General features: G+C 38.9%; 1 protein-coding gene and 1 long non-coding RNA gene across 4 annotated transcripts in view; one reads left to right on the top strand and one right to left on the bottom strand.

Annotated features, from left to right (window-relative positions):
• Positions 1–22,500, bottom strand: part of LOC138046934 (uncharacterized) — a 53,365-nt gene that overhangs the window by 10,004 nt on the left and 20,861 nt on the right. The window contains exon 1 of one of the 3 annotated variants that reach the window (XM_068893565.1): positions 19,978–20,098. The exons of the other annotated variants lie outside the window; for them this stretch is intronic. The gene's annotated coding sequence lies outside the window, so the exon portion shown is untranslated. Of the gene's footprint in view, positions 1–19,977; positions 20,099–22,500 lie in introns of those variants that run through there. 3 annotated transcript variants of the gene reach the window in all.
• LOC138046955 (uncharacterized) lies at positions 4,687–6,495 on the top strand. The gene is made up of 2 exons (XR_011131752.1): positions 4,687–5,625; positions 6,430–6,495. It is a non-coding gene; the product is annotated as an uncharacterized lncRNA (long non-coding RNA).

Raw genomic sequence — 22,500 nt, 5'->3', positions numbered from 1 at the left:
TAATTTATTACTTATAGTGCGCCTGTTGCATTGAGAGATGCTCACAGGCGCATTACAATATCCAAAGAAAAATTACAATATCGAGAGAAACTTAATATACCTTAATTACAAGTTGTTATAATATATAAAGCTCATTAAACTTATTTACAAAACCTATTTACAAAGGATAATCTATATGTAATTAAGAATGAGTCGCATAGTTACTGTTTCTCGTAGCAGCTGAATGCATCGCGGAAAAGATGCGTTTTCAGGAGGCGCTTAAAAATGTTTACATTGTTCGCACATCGTATTGCCTTGGGAAGACTGTTCCAGAGTTTTGGTGCCGCACATGTAAATGAGCGGTCACCAAGAGTGGTGAGACTCTTGAACGCAGGATACTTCAATCCTTTACAGAATTAATACTTTTTCAATGATATAACTTTAACAAAACTATGCCTCTATTGTAGTAGCACCTAGTCCTTACAAATTATTTCATTTTACCTTCGCCTTTCAAGCGTTTCTCGATAAGTTCATTGTGTTTCTATCACAAACCACAAGAATGCTTTAAACTTAAATTCCGCCATTCCATTACACACGTGTTTGAACCTGTTCAGAAAGCGATTGCTCTGTTCAGCGCATTCGGTATTTGTTCCTCTGATTTCTTTGAATACTTCCAAATGAGGGTGATAGCGGCAATTTGGATTGTTTAGGGGCATACAACACTCCTCTTTATGCTTCATAACATGAAACATATCCACTAGAAACTTAACGTGATCTAGAAGAATTCTGGCACCAACATTTCCTTTCTTACTTAGGTTACTCAAAAAAGGGTGAAGATCGCACGCTCTATCATAGCCCACAAATTTCAGTCTCATTAAGTCATCGGTCGTCCTCCCGAATGTCAACAGCAAAAAGGCGTATTCACAAGTATACATGTCCTGTGCCTTGAAAATTATCCCGCATGCTCGTACCGCTGTTAGAAGCCCTGCAGTGCGGTCCATGTAACGATTCACCTTGTCCTTTGATTTGCAACCACCTTGTTCGCTTTCCAATCCGTCATGTTCAGGGATGTCTCCAATAACTTTCTCGTCAATAGATGCTGCAGCGATAGGATAAACGCTAGCGTCACAGCCAATTACTTGATTTGTTCCACCTCGGTTCGCTGTTTTCTCTACTTCCTTGTCCGGGTTCTCTTGCAAAGACAAATGTTCCCAACAGAATTTAGAAGCTTTCTGCGATTTCCCTCCAAGGGTAGGTGTATTCGTGCAGCATTTCACAAAATTGCCTTCTCCCTTGTTCACACGAAGTTTTTCTTTAGGCGCAGCGCACATTGGTCGACATACTTTCTCTAGGCCATCAACACTGATGTAACCTTCAGTACAACCTGGGACTTCGCAACTGTGATGTATCCACTTGTTTTGTAGTTTACAAATCTATTTCCAAGACTCGAGGCAAATGTCCTCTAAACTTCGCCGTTTCCCCTCTACGTCCACTTGTTTCACGTTTAACAAGTACAGAAATCCATGTATTCTAAAAAGATTTACTGACTTCCAGAGAAAATAGCGCTCTTCCACTCGATCTGCGTTTAAATTCCAAACACCGTCTTCATTGTTCTTTTGTCGTGAAAATTTCTCCAGTTTACCCAAGACTTCCTTATCCAATTCCCGATGTATAAAATTGTACACATCAGCGCGTGATTTCAACATTGTAAATAATGTTCTTCACCAAATGCGTCTCAAATAAAGTTTTATTTGACACCTGGATATACTGCAAGTCTGGGGCAAAGTCGTAATAGATTCTTCGCTGTTCTTTCGCAACAATGTTATTGTCGCTATTTACAACGGGAAATTCTTCAAAATAGCTGTAGTAGTAAGGGTAACTAGTCATCTCGCCACCAGGAAGACTCGCCACCAGCAAACTCGCCACCATGATGTTGCTTAATTTTTTAAGTTAAACTTTACCGAGTTTGTCCACGAAATTCGTGTATTGAAAGGTCTCTGTCCGTTTGTAATGTGTTTGCACATCAAGGGTGGATTCTCTATTGAATCTCTCGCCTTTGTGCACTTTTGAGTCTAAGAATGTAATTTCTGAGTCTGATATTTCAGCCGTAAATTTGATTGTATCGTGGTAGTTGTTTGCCCTTTGCACAAAATTTTCTATATTGTCTTCGGTTGTGTGCCGCACACAGAAGACATCGTCAATGTATCTCTTCCAAACTAGCCGTTTAATTTTGCTCTTGATGATAATGCCTTTTTCTATTTTTGCCATGAAAACATTAGCAAAAGCCACGTTCCGAGGGTTTGCAAATAATGTCGCCCATTGAATTGAATCAGGCAAAGCATTTGCCTCAAGAACTGAGTAGGGATTGGTAAATGGTTTTGATAGAAGTCTTCGTACGCTTTGCATACAGTAGTGATCCCTTCCTCTTGAGGTATATTTGTGTATAAGCTAGTTACGTCCATTGAGGCATTTGGAGATTTCTAACGGCAACTGACGAGATTCGCAGAGAATCGAAACTGCAGTCTTGCCTAAGCATCTATACCCAAATGGCAGCAACTACACTCACAACAGACGGCTTGCTTGAAGGAGACATTTCAGACATGGAAATATCCGATAAAGATGAACTCAACGAGGCCGAAGAAAAAGTTCTCAGAGAACGAGATACTGATTTTTTTGAGAACGAAGATGAAATCCCTTGCGCTCAAGCTCTCACAACCAAAGAGACTAGCGCCAGTAGTTTAATGGGCAAATCTAACACACGAGTCAAGTTACATTACAAGATGGCGACTCGAAAAAAAAAAACAAACACAACAAATACGTGAACATGATAAAACTAAGTACCGCTGACCGGTACTGGCGTAGAAAGATCATGCCACACAAAGGCAAAGAAAGCAACATCAACAAAACAGGTGACAACCAAGCAAGAGGAACTAAACGACCTCGAGATGACAACAGAAAAAGGCTCGTCAAGACGAGGAACATAACGGAGAAAATAGATAAATCAAAGAACTCTATCGGACTCTTACAAGCTCATCTCGACAAGGGCAAATGCCCTAGAAGCAATGTAAAGGCAAACATCATGCCTGATGAAGATTTTAAGTCGGATATAAGTTCAATTAGAAAGACGGCGGAACATGATTTTGTGGGAGCGCTGGTGAAATTTCACCACAGGCGTGTAGAAAGGCTTGCATCAAATCTCAGAAAACTAGAACAAGCCAAAATACGAAAAAGAGAATCTAACAAGAATGTAAAACCAGTGGCTACAGATTCAAATAGCTAAAAAAAGAGTGATGTTAACAAATTAGCCGTGGAATTGAAAGCTAAACTTAACGAGGTCGACAAGCTTCTTGTAAATCTGAAGGCACAAGCAAACAATAAAGAAGTTAGATCTTATATGTGTGCATTCTCTGCCTCCTCAGAAACGAGAAACAATGGTCAAACCAACCCAAATAAAACGTTAAAAAATCGCAAAATTAAATATAGAAAAAGGGAGAAAGATAAAAAGCTCTTTCAAAAAGCAATTGAGTCACGTATGCTATCAGATAAACAATTTACAGATGAACAGATAACCCTGTTGTCAAGGGGTCTAAAGTTTATTCCAACACCCGTGACAAATGAAGACTTTGTAAGGCACAACCTTTTAAGAGATTTTAACCTTTTCGCAAGACGAATGCGCCTCCAATACATCTTTCACGGGAAAGAAAACAAACAACACCCATTCTACGTAAAATCAACGTGGGAACCACCGGTCCAACAATCAGTGGTCTTAGAAACCTTCCTAGAAGAGGTAATATTTGAACTAGCAAACATTCCTATAAAGAGGCCGAAGGACAACCTATCACCCGGTGAAAGGCATGCATTGAAGGACCTATTACGTGACAAAACTATCATTGTGAAGAAAGCCGACAAAGGAACCACAACCGTAATAATGAGCAAAAAAGAAAAAATAACAGAGGGGCAAGTTCTGTTGAACGATCTTGACAACTACAGGCTCTTAGATAAACCGATGGCTGACGAAACAGCTGAGAAAATAAAAACAATAATAACGTGAATGCTCACAGAAAGCCACATTGACGAAATGACAGCGAAATGGCTCTCCCAAACACCAAACCCACCGAGAATTCCAGAATTCTATACACTAACAAAGATTCACAAGCCTACACTAGTAGGTAGACCTATAATATCTGGGTGTGACGGCCCTACAGAAAGAATTTCAAGCTTTGTTGACCGCCTCATACAGCCGATAGCCCAACAACAAGAATCTTATCTGAAAGATTCAACAGACTTTATAAACTTCATCGAGAAAACGAAACTGCCAAAGAAAGCAATTCTTGCCTCAATGGACGTAACTAGCTTATACACAAATATATCTCAAGAGGAAGGGATCACTACTGTATGCAAAGCGTACGAAGACTTCTATCAAAACCATTTACCAATCCCTACTCAGTTCTTGAGGCAAATGCTTTGCCTGATTCAATTCAATGGGCGACATTATTTGCAAACCCACGGAACGGCAATGGGAACCAAAATGGCCGTGGCTTTTGCTAATGTTTTCATGGCAAAAATAGAAAGAGGCATTATCATCAAGAGCAAAATTAAACGGCTAGTTTGGAAGAGATACATTGACGATGTCTTCTGTGTGCGGCACACAACCGAAGACAATGTAGAAAATTTTCTGCAAAGGGCAAACAACTACCACGATACAATCATATTTACGGCTGAAATATCAGACTCAGAAATTACATTCTTAGACACAAAAGTGCACAAAGGCGAGAGATTCAATAGAGAATCCACCCTTGATGTGCAAACACATTACAAACGGACAGAGACCTTTCAATACACGAATTTTTATTCGTGCCATCCACCAGGCGTTAAGAAAGGATTCATAAAAGGAGAAGCGCTACGCCTCCTAAGAACAAATTCGTCAGTTGTGACGTTTAATAATAAGATGCAGAGTTTCAAAACACGTCTAAAGAATTCTCGGTTTTCAGCTGACGTCATAACCTTATGCAAATTAGGTTTCCGCCATTCTGGTGCCCCTGATTATAGGGAAATGTATGACATTTTGAGCGCTCACGTTCGAAGTCTTCAAATAATTCATCTTTCCAATGGATATTTCCCAAGAAAGCGACCCAAAATCACTCGACGAGGTACCAGTACTTTCATTCAACGCAGAAAAACCTCGAAAGCCACGTTCGAGAGCGCTATTTGAAGAAGATTTTCTGTCGTTTGCGTTGACCCAGCGGCCATACGGAGCGATCAGTTTGGCTCCTCTAGAAGTCTCAGACTTGCTTTCCTAGTTAGTTTTAGAGACAAGCTACTATACAAACAAGCAGTTTAAGGCCTTCAAAATTTTGAAAGCGTACAACCAGATGATTTCTGGTTTCGTTGCGTCCGTTTAAGCAAGGGAAGGAAATCGCGGGCAAGATTGTTGTTGTTTGTGGCCAAGGTGACTCGGAAGTTTGACACTCGGCGTCGACCTTATCTGTATCAGTTTCCAGTTGGATTTCTTTTAATACCTTCGCTAACTGCTATGGCCGCCAGATGAGAAGAAAAGGCCTCCTCATTCCCTTTCTTTCGATGATTTCCCTCTTCTTCTGTCAAAGTACTTGGTCGATTAGAGTCTCAGTCCTTCACCTTGAGAAGGTGAGAAGCTTTTTTCCTTCGAAATTCGTCCGATTTCCTTCAAACTCAGTCAATTGGGCGCTCCATCCCTCGCATTCGCCTGTCGAATTTCAGCGAAATCGAATAAAACGCCTCCGAGTTAGACATTTGCTAACCTGAGTATCACAAACGCCTGATATTAAATTCACCTCATTAAATATTCAAAACCGGAGCACCTCATTTGCATCGGGCATATTTAATGAGATGAATTTTCGAAGATGAATTTCTCCGCGACGTTGTGGAAATTGAGCACACTTGTTCGAGGGGTTCAAGCGCTTCGGTGGTGTGAATTGGGAAGACATCGGTGGAAACCCGGCCGAGAAACGCTTTATCGAAAAAAAGCCAACTTTCGACAAATTCTGACTCGCTCGCCTTTTACCCTAAAACCCTGAACCAACGCGTGCTAAATCGCTGCGAAAGCTTTACAGGATAAAACACAACTGTTCACAGCAAAAGCCGTTACTGGCAATCACCGCAAAAGCTTTAATTGCTAAACCTGTAAAGACAATTTCAGCAAAATAAGTCCAACCCCACACTTAAAGTTAAAATCTAACATTAAACCGTGAGTCAATCGCTGCGAAAGCTTTTAAATTGTCCTTCGTTCGTTGTATCTGTCCCAGAGTAAGGCAGGCTTCCCAGAAACAAAGTCTTTCGATTTCGTGTCGTCTCGGCTTATCTGTGAAATCCACGCGTTTCGGCGATCTTCTGTTAGCTGTTTTTAACTTTCACCGTTCTTATCAACAACAATAGGTATACGGAATAGACTAATACCTTCCTTGTTTCCAGATTTTACTCCACAGCCAGGTATTATACAGAGAACCATCGCACTACAACTCACTCACATCTCTCTCTACGCGTCTCTGTTTACGATTCGAGGGGCTCCACAATGGCGGTTAACGACGGTTGTCAAGGACTAAGGTCACGTGGGTGAAAACCAAGAATAGAGGATACCCGAGCTTATTTTCAGAAAAATTCCTATCTGAAGTTAACTTCACGGATAGAGAGAGGTCACTTGAAAACAAAGAAAACAGCACAAAAAGGAAAATATTGCCTTTTGTCACACAATACCACCCGACTTTACCTAACCTCAAGAATATATTAATAGGGAAATGGCACCTTATTCAAAACCAACCTCACCTTAGAGAAGTATTTAAAGAGCCACCCATACTATCATATCGCAAAGGAAAGTCGTTAAAAGACACTTTAGTCAGAGCTAAACTTTGAAGGCACAAATTTTAGAATCGTTTGCGAACGGCAGGAGTCGCGCAGGCCCGTCAACACTTTTTCACGATTTCATATGCTCTTCGGTGATGCAATTTTCCCTTTCGTAAACAAGCGATGCCATTTGGACGAGAAAATGTCACTGTTAAGTTTGTCATTTGCAATTGAGGAAAAAATACTTAATCTAGGAGTAGAAACAAAAAATTAAAAAAGTTGATGGAACTATGTCGAACTCGGTTCAATGATTTGCGAGGAATTGCGATTGACCTCTACACTACCGAAGCTAACCCTAACAAATAGTTGAAAGCTAACAAATAGAAACCATGCCACACTATTACTGTGCCGGTGAGTGCTATAATAGCTCTGACTAGAGTCACCAAAGCAATACGAGATGGCGATGCCTCGGTGGCGAGTCTACTGGTGGCGAGATGACCCTTGGTGGCGAGTTTACTGGTGGCGAGGTGACCATAAACCGTAGTAAACGTTTTTGCATTTCATGCAGTTGCCATGAAATGAAGCTGCCACTTTCGTTCCATGACTGGTGTACACTATTGGAAAAGATGGCCTGTTCCGTATGGTAATGTTGGAGCCGCAGCATTTTAATTTTCCACGGCAACAAAACGATAGGTTTAAAGGTATCTTTCTCTGACCATTTAAACAAGGGCTCACTCTCATCGTTGCTTTCTAGTAATTCAGGCTGGTTCTGCATTAGCCACTGTTTTACCGTTTTACTCTCGTCTGCTGTAGGGATAAACGCTTCTGTTCCTCCGCATTTCGGCTTCAGTGATCCACCGATACGAATTCTTGTCTTGTCTAGACGCTTGCTTTCACCAACATACTTGGCAATCAAGGACCACCTTAGAGGTGTTTTTTTTTTCTGGAAAATGCTCCAAAGCAAATAGCAGGGACTTCAACTACGAAAAACTCAATATCTTTTCCTTCATCTTCAGTGATTTAAAGCAACTATCTGCACACGACACTTACTTCAATTTCTGTTCCTTGCACCAAAGGGCCAACGAAAGCCGCAACGCTGCAGTTAGGTGTACGCGTGATTAGAGGTGTGACAAATTAGAACAACAATACGTGACAAAATCGTAATGTTTCACTCTAAATTGCGGTATATTTCATCTTTTCCACCCGGATTTGCATCACAAAATCATACTACTTGATTGCAGTATCCGTGTAGCATTATAATGAATCTAATGTGACAAAATTAGTGAATAGTGTTATTCATCGTATTTGCCAAGCCTTTCAACTCAGTCGCTCTTGTGTCACTATGTCGTTCAGTAAGTTAAGCCGAAATAGGTTACCATCCTTAACAGTTATTGAAAAACGGATAAGCGACGTTCAAAATGCATGATTTGACTGGGCATCCGTGTGTTCAACTGAGATGATGGAATTTCTGGAAAGCCACGCAAAATCCATTGGAGTTCCGAAAGAGTTCTTGTTCTTCCCTCTATTAACAACTGTGGCATCGCTAATGGAAACATCCACCACCATAGAAATAAACAGGAAATGGAGGGAACCCGCACTGCCGTGGTTCGTCACTGCATCAAAAAAAGGTACTAACAAGTCAGGTGCCCGTAACTTGTTGTCAGGTGCCCTTCAAGAAATGGAAGAGTTGCTGGCCGAAAGAGAGGACGACGGTGACGACAAAGAGGAAGGAATCGAATGGCAGCTCCTCATCGATCACTTTTCCTTTGAAGAACTTTTTAATGTTATGTCCAGGAATGGCAACAAGATCCTTGCACTATGCGACGAAATGACCACGTTTTACGGTCTTCTTGATTTGTTTAAGCCGAGCGGATGTTCAAATGACAGAAAAACTTTATTGAACTTATACAATGGTGGCAAATGGTGTCGTAATTTCCGAAGCATTCAAGGGAAAATGACAAATACAAGCTTCAACATCGCTGGATTTATTCAGCCATATTACGTTGTAGAGCTACTTCACCGGGACGATCATGATGGCTTCAACGATCGCCAGCTCTTTGATGTCCCGCCAGAAATTGAAGCTAAGGGCCCACAGACGGATTTTTCCCGCGTTGCTAACGAAGTGAAATGTCACTTCCGGTAACTGACGTCATCATATCATGAGCTGACAAGAAAACCCACTCACAAGCAAAAGTCAGCGCACAAACTGTTGTTTCCATCGAAGGTTTTTCCTCGCCCTTCCTAGCGCTCGTTCTAAGATCAACTGCGCATGCGTAAACGAACTGACTTCCGAATTCAGAAAAAAGCTAAATTTCCGGCGGTTTTAAATTGAATTAAATTTTTTTTACATGGCACGTTTCACCCCCAAATATAGAATATAGCTAAGCATTGATTTTTTAAAATCATCTTTTTTGAAAAAGTTATGGGTATTTCAGTATCGTTTATGTCTTTAAAAAGAACATTTTTCAAAATAAAAAGAAAACCGTGCTTGGCTGGATGCAAAAACGAGTACAAATTGTCAAACCATCGATTAAATACCAAAATTGCCTAGCACGGAGACAAATTTAGAGTTTTCTTTTATTGGTCACGTGACCATGGGCGTGGTATGATGACGTCATATTTAGGGTCATTGGCTTACAAAAGTTGGAAACTGACCAAAATAATGCCAAATTCTCTCAAATTACTTAACATCCTTAGCAACGCACCGCAAAAAAATACGTCACGGTGGGCCCTTAAGTACAGGGATCTAGAAACTGAACTGCCCCAACATATACCGTCGTTTAAGGATGTCTTCCTGCCCGTCATTGAGTTACACGAGTCGCCAAAAACCTACAAGTTTGGTGAAGATGCCATGAAATCATTCATAGAGTATCACGATGCGGTAAATGAGAGAAAGTTATCGACCGTTGACAACAACATGCGTGGCGTTCTTTCAAAGGCCAAGGGACAAAGCGCGCGTTTGGCTACAATTCTTCACTCTGACGAAGGGCCAACGCTCGAAACGTCAGCTTTTAGAATCTCTGTACGGTGGCCAATTTACATTATCAACTCCGTTGATAAAACCAAATTTTTGTATACAATTCTTCACGTCGCGGATCATTGCATAAGTCCGCATCAAGTCAACTCGACAACAAAGATCAGCTACCTTTAGAAGTTGGAAAGGAGATCGCCCCATGTAAGGTTATCCGGAATCCGGAATCCAGGTAATTTTGGTCTGTGGCATCCGGAATCCAGCTAATGGAATCCATGGAATCCGGAATCCATGGAATCCGGAATCCATGGATGTGGAATCCGGAATCCACAGCGTGGAATCCGGAATCCACAGACATGGAATCCGGAATCCACAGCGTGGAATCTGGAATCCAGGACTCTCTTGGATTACCTTACATGGGGCGAAGGAGAGCATGGACCGCTCAATAATTGTTATGAATCATCTTATCAATGTTAAATACATTCTTCGCCCGCCAACGACGTCCGAAGAAGCTACCGGTAATGCTTCCAATTCCACCGATGACATCATACAAAAAGGTCTAAATGTTGAAAACGAAAAAATTAGCAAGATTGTAACACACCTGGAAACGTCTGTATCTCCGTCCTTTATTTCACGCAAAGGCTGGTGTTTGCCTGTGAATGGAAAGTACCCCGTGCAATCCGCTGTTCAAAGTTTGAAGAAGATGCAAGATCTTGGGCTAGGATCTATTCGTGAAATAAGCCATCCGCATAACAGCAAAAAGTCGAAATTGTTTGTTAAACGCCGGTACGAAGATCTTAGCGATGATGCGCGTGCCTTTCTCCATTCACTTCCTATTTCACAGGAAGAATTTAATGCCTCCTGCCTCCCGGCTTTAACTCCACTGCCTCAAGCTGAGTGACAATACCGATTTTGAACATTTAATAGCCTTTACTGTTGAATTTAATAGAAAACGGTGCAATAACACAGGATATTTGTTCTATTTACAGTCTTACAATAAAACTTGATTACTGTTGAATTTAATAGAAAACGGCGCAATAACATAGGATATTTGTTCTATTTACACTCTTACAATAAAACTTGATTACTGTTGAATTTAATAGAAAACGGCGCAATAACACAGGACATTTGTTCCATTTACAGTCTTACAATAAAACTTGATAACTGTTGAATTTAATATCGGACAGTCATTTCTGAAGCATCTTAAGGTCAAATCGTACAACCCGAAGAATCGGAAAATCGGAGAGTGAATTCTGGAGAATCTTAAGGTATACAATCGTAGAATCGGAAGAATCGGAGAGTGAATTCTGCTTTCTGAAACATCTTTTTAACGTAAACTCTTAAGGTAAAATCATCTTCAAGGTCTTAAGGTAAAATCGAAGAATCGGAATTATCGGAGAATCGGGAAAAGATTTCTGAAACATCTGAAAGTACAATCGTAGAATAGGAAGAATAGGACGGTATATTCGTAAAACATCAAAAACTGTAGTGGTTAAATTTGATAATAGTACCCCTAAATCGATGTATACTATTCTACGATTTAGCCATAATCACACTGCTTTCCCATTTTTGTGCCTGTTTCATTCTTCAGCTGCTTAGAAATGTTGTATGCTTCATTCTCAAAGAGTGGCGGCTAAAATACCGATACATGCAATATGCCGGCATGAACAACTATAATCGTCGTCCACAATAGCACTCACAACAATTGTTGTGACTGTTAGAAAGACCGGCACATTCAGAAATTCGATCAAAATAATATGCAGACCTAGTAGACTTAAGAAGCGAAGACTATTTGTAGCGGACAGATCGAAAGGCTTGTTATCAGATTCGAGGCCCGACTTCTCGATAGTTCTCTCCAGTTTCCTCTTGGAAACTGAAAAAAAAACCGGAAGTTTATTTAACGTGGAAACATGCGCTTAGCTATAAGGTAAAAATTGTGCCAGATAGTTTACAGGCATGCCACGATAAAAGATTAATAAATAGAAACTAGAATTGGAAATAAAACTTGTAAGATAGTTGTAAAAAAACAAAGCAATTATATACAAGTTAAGATAGTTAAACAAGATAAAGGCAGGGTTAGCTAACTCCATCAGACTCTCCGGGTTTGTGTCATAATTTACAAATTTATGGAGAGTACAAAGGATTTTATGTAATCTTTGTTCCAATAATGTTTCTTTGCCTAAAGCCCTAAGGAGGTTAAATGGCGAACGCGGAGAGGCGAAAAATAAGAACCTATGGTCACGGCTGTTAAGAATCTCACTTCCATGCAATTTCGAAACAAGATATCTTGCCAAATCGGTTTTCTACAGTGATGTCCCGTTGTGCCCAATTCAAGCCCTTTGGTAATAGAACGCTTTGATTTTGACATGTCCCATCGTGCAGCAAACAATCAAAAGAGACATGAAACCACAAACTAATTACCGTTGGTGGCTGCGTTTTGGTTGTCTCACGTGTAACTGGCTTTTTACTCGAAACAAATTATTTCTAGTGCATCCAGTTGACAGTATCCCGCTTGATGAAATTCCTGAACAGGTTTCAATTCTACAATCTCCGAAAACCCAGAATTTATTGTGTATTGTACTGTGTAAACCTCTAAATTCTCGCTCGAATTCACAGTCTTGTTTTCGTAGCACTCCTTGCGCTCAAAACCGGTTTTGTGGCCACTGAGGTGCACTATCGCCGTTCAACCTGTGAAAGTTGAGTGTTAGATTGTTTGTACTCGGAAAGGACTGGTATTGAATACGAAAACCAATCAGCGACCGTGTTCATAATCACAAATCATGGAAGTGAGGTTCTCAACCGCCGTGACCGGAGGGTTTTTTTCCCCTCACAACGACGTCTTTGGGGTTCGGTATCGCGGCTTTGCCGCTCATAGAGGTCTTGCCAAAGGAAAAATTAAACCCTATGTTACCCAAGGTAATGAAATAAGAGATCTTAAGAAAAATCGTAGGAGACCTGGCATTTCTGTAATAAGGGTTCAGCTGACAAATTGGAAAAAGTTAACGAAAGGGCTCTTCGATTTACCCTGGTCCCAGAGGTTTTTCTTGAGCCGCGAGAAAGCCGCGAAGAGGCGAAGATGCAGTGTCACGAAGCGGCGAGAAGAGAAACACCTCTGGTTACCTTGGGGATTGGTTGATATTTTTACAAACATGCACATCTATATGATTAGTTCGTTTGATTGGTAATACCGAGGGGAAGCGTGATTGCTAACTTGCCATTGTTCCCTTTTGTAATTATCAATTTGACGCGTTTGACAGCTGGAGTTTGCATGAAAGTGAGATTCAAGTCCGAGGTAACCAGAGGTTTTTCTCTTCTCGCCGCTTTGTGACTCATCTTCGCCGCTTTGCGACTCTCTCGCGGTTCAAGGAAAACCTCTGGGACCAGGGTATCTTCGAATCGTTCTTAGAGAGACAAAGGACGAAATATTTGCTTGTGTTCCCTTGTTCCCCAAATTACTTTAACATTTTCACTTCCCACGGCCTGCTCCCGTCTGACCTTGTAGCTCAGTCGGTAGAGCGGCGGAGATCTAACCCGAAGGTCGTGGGATCAATTCCCACCCTGGTCAGAGTTTTTCTCTGTCCTTGTGTGGGCCCATTTCCATCAGTAGGGCTAACGCTCACATGGTTCATATGGGATTGAAATCTAGCACTTCACATTACACTCTATTCAGTTATCTCTACTTTCAAACTTGTTCCCAACTTTTTGATCCCTAAAATTGTTTTCAATTATTTTTGTTCCCTTGCTCCCTAAAATAAATTTGACATTGTTCCCCTGTTCCCCAGTTCAAATTAGCCATGTTCTCTTATTCCCCAAAACCCCCGGGGGGCCTCATTAAAAGATGGAGTGTGTGAACAGGTGTGAGTAGGAACATTTTAATGAACGAAAGAAAAGACCAAACCTCCTGAGTATTATCACATGATCTGTATTGGGAAAACAAAATGTACAAGCCGAAAAGGTCTATAGAGAAGCGTTCGACTTTAAAAAGGCTTTTGATACTGTGGATCATTCAATTCATCTGAGCAAGCTATATCATTACGGTATACGGGGCCCGGTTAACGATTGGTTTTCATCCTACTTAAATGGCCGTGTCCAAACTACTCAAATCGATAAACAAATATCTTCTAAAAGAAACGGTGCTAACAGGGGTCCCACAAGGCTCTGTACTGGGCCCTCTACTTTTCTTGATTTATATTAATAATATTTATAATTCTTCTAAGAAGCTTTCTTTCTATTTATTTGCTGATGATACAAAACCTGCTGTATGCTGACAAGGATTTGAAGTGTAACCAACATTGAATTGCAGAAAGTCTGTGACTGGTTGGATGCAAATAAGCTGACCATAAATGCAAAAAAGTCTAATTTTGTCGTCTTTAGGCCATCACAAAAGAAGATTAGCTATCAGATCAATATTAGGATACATGTATACAATAATGCCTCAAATAGTGATACTTTTCTTGAATGCAAAGATTATGTAAAGTTCCTGGTTGTGCTCATCGATAAAAACTTAACTTGGAAGTATCATATCGACTACATTGCCTCTAAAATTAGTAGGGTTGTTGGAATTATATCACGATTAAGACACTCTGTCCCTCTAAATACTTTAATCCAAATTTACCGTTCTCTGATTTTCCCATATACATAGTATGGAATTGCTGTTTGGGGCCCAGCTGCACAGGTCTATTTGAAGAAGGTCTTTTTTTTTTCAAAAGCGAGCTCTTCGGCTAATGTTCTTTGCTGGTAATAGATCTCATGCTATTCCTTTGTTTATCTCTGCTAATGTCTTACCCCTCAATATGCTTTATTTTGAAACAGTGTGTTCTCTTATGCACGACATATCTACCAATTCTGCGCCTCAGAATATCTCTGATGTTTTTACCTGCTCATCTGACGTTCATACATATAACACTAGATTTTCTGATGCTGGTAATTTATATGTTAATAAATCAAGACTAATAAGATTAATCAATTTTTACTTGCGGTACTTTGGTAATGAGGATGATTATGTTGATGTCTCTACGTTAATGTTTAAAATTTATATGTATTTTTTCTAATTTGTTACTCATGCGCAGTAAGCGCATGAGGTATAAAATGCCCTCCGTTTCTTGTTTTCCGTGTCATATTAGTGCATGGAAATTTATGCTTGCATACATTTACATACATGACTGTAACTTTACGTGGGGCGGGGGGTAGGGGATTATTCAAAACAATTAACAGCTGCTGATCTTTGAGAACCTTAGAGCAGTTTTGAGCGAAATTGAGAATACCTGAGAAAAACTGATCCGACTTTTAGCAATCTGAACTGTTCTTAGAACTACTGTTATTGTATGGGCATGCAACGAAGTCAAAATGGGGAATTCTTTCAACAATACAGACTAGTCGTTGATATGCATTCTGTTTATTTGGTTGCAAAGGAATTTAGAGGATGCTTCAAGGGGAAATTCTGGTTTTCTGTCTTACTTTTGTTTTACTTAGAGGCCATTTATTTGCCAGTATTGAAAAGTTTGGTTCACATTTATGAAATGTAACAAATTATCATCTGTGGCTTTACAAAGATCTATTTGTATCGCTTTTACATTCCTGAGTTAATTCGACTCGCAAATGACGTACAAACAACCCAGGTCCAGGAATTGTTGATCCAACTAAAACTATTGCCGCACCATACAGTCAAGGTAATGTTGAAGTATTTGGTACGGCAAATGCAGGCACACAACGTGTGGCAATGTCTCTGTTGGCGTTTGTTAAAATTTTAGGAATCCAATAACTTCTTCAGCTGACTTGGTTCAAATTATAAACATTGGGAATAATATGTATTCAGCTTTGTCACAATCATGCAAACAGGGACTCCTATTTAATTTTGACAGATTTGCCTGTTATGGTTATAACTTAAGCTACATTAATTATCACTTGACATACAGTGATAGTTATAGTGGTTTGCTAAATAGTGCACTTCCTATAATTTCAGACTTTCCTTATGTTATATCAATGTTAGCTGCCTTTGATTCTTTGCTCATGGGTAATTATCATGCATATATTTTAACACTTGAACTTTACACAGTAGCAATATACTGTCTGCCTAATGGGAGGTGTAGAATTTTTACTCTCATGGAAGAGATTTATTAGGTATGGGACCCATTTGCAACATGTACTTCAATTGAAATAGATTCATTAATGAATTTGGTACAACATTTTGAGAATATATGTGCACAAACATCTGTTACGTATGAGATTAAAATGTGTTAACATTATTAAAATGTAAAGCAACAGTGGAAGCATTGTTCATTCGATATATGTTCAAAACCAAAATTTTAGACCCTAGGAGCACTTAAATGATGTTTATCTTTGTTCTTGCAAAGAATGTTCTGCTGTGTCATTTTATACTATTTGTTTTTCCACCTCAAAAGTCTTGTAACTATTGCACCTCTCAAACAGTTGATAGTATCATTGTGAATGGAAGAGCAACTTATCAGGAATGTTACTCCAGCAAAATATGTTTTTATCTCTGATTTTCTAAAGAAATTAGACGCGTAGGGCGCTGGCCATGTAAAAGTTATTCATAGAGCAAGCTGTCAGGGAAACTTATCTTGTAATGTGGTTCCCAGTAAACAACAGCTTAAAACTGCCATTTTGGATAAAAAAAGGAAAGCAGCACAGGCTTTTTGATGTGAATTTCTAGCTACTACATTAGTTGTGTTTTCCAGTGGTATGTAAAGCAAAAGATGAGTTGCCACGTTTTTGTATACAATGGTTCTGAACCAAAAAATGTAACAAAAGTATTTTCAAATGTAGATTCTGTTATTGATCTCTTTTGTTCTATTATTCAAAGTAAATTTAATTGTTTTGAAACAACCTATGAGGTTGCATTTCTTAGATGTTTATGTGAATTATCAAATATAGAAAGGAAACAAATAATAAGAAAGCATAAATCTACTTCAGAAATTGCAGCAAACTGGAAGAAAGAGGAGAGAAATTTATAGCCCAATGGACCTAGAGAAAAAACAAAAACTTCCTTCAAATTGTTTTGAAAAGTACAGGTCTATGGACCCATCGAAAAAAACAGACTCTTTCAAATAAAGATGAAAATGTATATACCTCTTTTTGTGATGTAGAATAATTAGTTGTTGTTGTTGTTGTTGTTATTATTATTATTATTATTATTATTATTATTATTATTATTATTATTATTATTATTATTATTATTGTTATTACTAAACTGGCAACAAAAATACAAATAACCTGGCAGTGCATGAGTATAGGCTACTTAGATCCTCTTGTTAAATTTAAATTTAAACAAAACGACAAAACTTTTGAAATTGCAAGACATGTTTCGACAGAAACTTCTGTCATCTTCAGTTGATTAATGTACAAAGCGTTAAGTTGAATTTATAAGTACGGAAAAAGTGCTAATTATGCCAGTAACAACGGAATGTACATAAAACGTGACAATGTGAGAATTAAAAGGATAGTTTTAGATTTACGTGATGCAGTTTTTGATTAAGAGAAGGTTGTTCTTTTTGAATATGAAAAGCTTCTTTTATCTTGAGTTGAAAAGTCGTAGAGGTGTGATCTAAAATATGGAAACATTTCCCTGAAGACAGGGTGCGACATTGTTCGGAATTCTGTAGGTGTTTTATGTACATTCCGTTGTTACTGGCATAATTAGCACTTTTTCGGTACTTATAAATTCAACTTAACACTTTGTACATTAATCAACTGAAGATGACAGAAGTTTCGAAATCATTTCCGTACAGGTCCCTACTTCATTATGCATGCAGAATAAATTAATTATTTATTCGCGCTATTGTTTTGTAGAACAATGCATATACCCAAGAGAACCGAATATATACATGGGTAATTTGTATTTACGGGATGAATAAAAACGGATCTCATTTTTTCTCTCCCTCCCTCTTTCTCTTCTTTCCCTTCATCGCCCACACCGTTACTGGTTTTTGTCCCAGCTTTCCCATTTCTATCCCTTCGTCTTTTTCTTATTTCCAGATCTCGCTAGGCTTTTCCTGCCATTTTATTCCATGATATGTCACTCGTAGCTTGCCTTGAACTCCGACCGACTGTAAACCTCTGGATTACTCGTCCCTGTTCTTTACCACTGAGCTAACGTGTCAAGTTGCTAATTCACACCTTGAAAATGATATTTATTTTGAATTCTGGTTGACTATTTACATAACAACGATACGTAATTATATACACGTGCCGCGCCGAGCACCTACAATCGAACTTACACTTGTAGGTTACCGTTAAGAGATCCCTGTTTTCCTACTCTTGAATCAACCCATCCCTTTAATAATGCTAACTGTAACCCTAATTACCACTCAAGGCACTGTTTAGGCTTAAGGTTAGTCCATGTGATAGTTTTAGGTTTTCCAGTATTGCTGTGAACTGTGACCTGCTTTTCCTTCATGCCCCGTGCGTGCGGCACACTTATAAGTTCACTGCGTGGAAGAGTATACCACGCTTGAAGTCTGATTAGTGCATCTTTCATGGGAAACTTTCATGCACGAGTTCACTGCAATTAAAATCGTTTCATATTTCCCTTCTTTTGAAGCAAACTTGTGTCTTCGTAATAATCAAGATGGCTACCGAAGTAAAAGGGTCACAGCAATGGGAGATTTGATCATTTGGAAATTGTCCCTGCTTTATAGCCTTTCCAGAGTTGTGCATAGAGTGGTGCAAAGAAAACAATTTACTTTCGTCTTCCGTGTCCAAAACCTGTGTGAAAACGCAGTCAGTTGGCAAAGACAAAGTGCCGCATCGGGAGATGGATCTGTTTCGCGATGCTCAAGAAAAAACTGCTATGGATAGCCTTCAATCCGCCAGAACACATATTAATTTTCTGACCGTAAACTTTCCTTGAAAAAATATTAGCCCTAGCTACCTGTGGCCGAAAAGTTTACAACTGCCTACAAGACAAGGGCTAACATCATCTCACCGCAGTTAACCATCGCCTAAACTTCGTCGACCCAGACAAACGAGCCCACAGCAGGGCATTGAAAAGACATGATCGGGAGTTAAACGAAGTATGCCTCGTACGGGAACATCCATGGATCTCTACCAACGCTATTTACTAGGAAGTATCATTGAGCATATTGCCGATCTCTACAAAGAGCGATAAATCGCAAAATCCCTCTAAATGCACCGTTCGTGATCCTAAATACAGGAAAGGAAGAAAATATACACTTTGCAGTGTCTCGGCGAATTTTTAAGCAGACAGGAAGAACAATTTCACGATAACAAGAGCATGTTGCCATTAAATTTCTTATGACAGTACTTTTATTTGGTTTGTTTGTTATGTTTGCGAATCTGAACCCTATTACAACGATTGCTTGAAACTCCACTTCTTGCGCTTATTCTAAAACTGAAAAATGGGTAAAGTTGCAGGAAAAGTGCCGAAATTGCAGGAAAAACTGTTCGATTTTCCGTATTTCAGACAGAAGTTCGACCGGCTTTTCTTAAGTCCATATATGGACTTAGAACAAAGAACAAAGCGCCACAGTCCCGAAGGATGTCTATTGTTATCGCTATTGTTTTCTTGAAACAAAGGAGTGTATGCATAATGAAGTAGGGACCTGTGCGGAAATCTTGCCGAAGTTTCTGTCGAAACATGTCTTGCAATTTCAAAAGTTTTGTCGTTTTCTTTAAATTTCTGACTTGCCTGCTGATATCAAGATCCTTTAAATGTAAATTATATTAATAAAAAAATGAAAATGATGATTGGAGCCATGTTCCGCGTGACTGGCGCCGGATGACTGAGCCAAATAAATGAACGAACCAAAATGTCGTTAAAAACCAGGCCATGGCGATAAAAGCCCACCCAATATAAAACATCTTGGCTAGTTGTACCATCGTAAGGGCACAAAAGCTGGTGAAAGCGGCCCAAAGCGTAGAAACAAAACAAAACAAAACTTGCAAGAGCTGAAATTTCGTGGCGGCCATGCTTGGCGCCTAGACACAAATCAAGTTCTATATCGAATAACTCGGTTACATCAAATAAGTAACGAGAGTCTGCATTTTTAGAAAAAAAATTATATTTTAACTGAGCTTTGCGTTGAATAGAAATTCTGATCTGTATGCGTATGGTGTTTGGATCAACCTCGTTGCTGATTCCCAGTTGCCTGACAAAACAAGCCTGTGACGAAAAAGTCTATTCAATACTGCTGATTGGCTTTTGAATTCATATAAATCAGGTTACTTACCTTGATATTACAGCTCCCTGAGCGAAATGCAGCTGAATACCACGGAAAAACTGATCCAACCCCCGAGCTACAATGAGCGATGAAAGAGACCTGAACCAGTCAAGCTTGACTTGCCTTCGTTTTAATGTCCCTGCGGGGGAATAATAATGAGCTTGCCCTTCAGCATGGCGGATTTTGTACCATGTGATCGTTAGTTGCAAAGGGCCTAATGCCAGGTTACTCAACACTTTTGTCGCTCATTGTAGCTCGGGTGTTGGATCAGTTTTTACGCAGTATTCAGCTGCATTTCGCTCAGGGAGCTGTAATATCAAGGTAAGTAACCTGATTTATATGAATTCAAAAGCCAATCAGCAGTATTGAATAGACTTTTTCGCTCTGGCTTCTTTTGTCAGGCAGCTGGGAATCAGCAACGAGGTTGATCCAAACACCATACGCATTTATGTTTTAAAAATGCAGACTCTCGTTACTTAATTGATGTAACCGTGTTATTCGATATAGAACTTGATTTGTGTCTAGGCGCCATGCATGGCCGCCACGAAATTTCAGCTCTTGCAAGTTTTGTTTTGTTTTGTTTCTACGCTTTGGGCCGCTTTCACCAGCTTTTGTGCCCTTATGATGGTACAACTAGCCAAGATGTTTTATATTGGGTGGGCTTTTATCGCCATGGCCTGGTGTTTAACGACATTTTGGTTCGTTCATTTATTTGGCTCAGTCATCCGGCGCCAGTCACGCGGAACATGGCTCCAATCATCATTTTCATTTTTTTATTAAAATAATTTACATTTAAAGGATCTTGATATCAGCAGGCAAGTCAGAAATTTAAAGAAAACGACCAAACTTTTGAAATTGCAAGACATGTTTCGACAGAAACTTCTGTCATCTTCAGTTGAATAATGTACAAAGCGTTAAGTTGAATTTATAAGTACCAAAAAAGTGCTAATTATGCCAGTAACAACGGAATGTACAAAAAACACCGACAGAATTCCGAACAATGTCGCACCCTGTCTTCAGGGGAATGTTTCCATATTTTAGACCACCCCTCTACGACTTTTCAACTCAAGATAAAAGAAGCTTTTCATATTCAAAAAGAACAACCTTCTCTTAATCAAAAACTGCATCACGTAAATCTAAAACTATCCTTTTAATTCTCACATTGTCACGTTTTATGTCATTCCGTTGTTACTGGCATAATTAGCACTTTTTCCGTACTTATAAATTCAACTTAACGCTTTGTACATTAATCAACTGAAGATGACAGAAGTTTCTCGAGAAACATGTCTTGCAATTTCAAAAGTTTTGTCGTTTTGTTTAAATTTAAATTTAACAAGAGGCTCTAAGTAGCCTATACTCATGCACTGCCAGGTTATTTGTACTTTTGTTGACAGTTTAATGATAACAATAATAATAATAATTATTATTATAATAATAATAATAATAATAATAATAATAATAATAACAACTAATTATTCTACATCACAAAAAGAGGTATATACATTAGGTGTTACAAGAATCTATTTGAGAGAAGTTGCTCTTTATTGTGTGAGTTCATTGACCTATACTTTTCATCTTTATTTGAAAGAGTCTGTTTTTTTCGATGGATCCATAGACCTGTACTTTTCAAAACAATTTGAAGGAAGTTTTTGTTTTTTCTCTAGGTCCATTGGGCTGTAAATTTCTCTCCTCTTTCTTCCAGTTTGCTGCAATTTCTGAAGTAGATTTATGCTTTCTTATTATTTGTTTCCTTTCTATATTTGATAATTCACATAAACATCTAAGAAATGCAACCTCATAGGTTGTTTCAAAACAATTAAATTTACTTTGAATAATAGAACAAAAGAGATCAATAACAGAATCTACATTTGAAAATACTTTTGTCACATTTTTTGGTTCAGAACCATTGTATACAAAAACGTGGCAACTCATCTTTTGCTTTACATACCACTGGAAAACACAACTAATGTAGTAGCTAGAAATTCACATCAAAAAGCCTGTGCTGCTTTCCTTGTTATCCAAAATGGCAGTTTTAAGCTGTTGTTTACTGGGAACCACATTACAAGATAAATTTCCCTGACAGCTTGCTCTATGAATAACTTTTACATGGCCAGCGCCCTACGTCTAATTTCTGTAGAAAATCAGAGATAAAAGCATATTTTGCTGGAGTAACATTTCTGATAAATTGCTCTTCCATTCACAATGATACTACCAACTGTTTGAGAGGTGCAATAGTTACAAGACTTTTGAGGTGGAAAAACAAATAGAATAAAATGACACAGCAGGACATTCTTTGCAAGAACAAAGATAAACATCATTTAAGTGCTCCTAGGGTCTAAAATTTTGGTTTTGAACATATATCGAATGAACAATTTCCACTGTTGCTCTACATTTTAATAATGTTAACACATTTTAATCTCATACGTAACAGATGTTTGTGCACATATATTCTGAAAATGTTGTACCAAATTCATTAATGAATCTATTTCAATTGAAGTACATGTTGCAAATGGGTCCCATACCTAATAAATC

Source organism: Montipora capricornis, chromosome 1 (assembly GCF_036669925.1).
Source record: "Montipora capricornis isolate CH-2021 chromosome 1, ASM3666992v2, whole genome shotgun sequence".
Classification (NCBI taxonomy): Eukaryota; Metazoa; Cnidaria; class Anthozoa; order Scleractinia; family Acroporidae; genus Montipora; species Montipora capricornis.
This window is presented reverse-complemented; position numbering and strand designations above follow the sequence as displayed.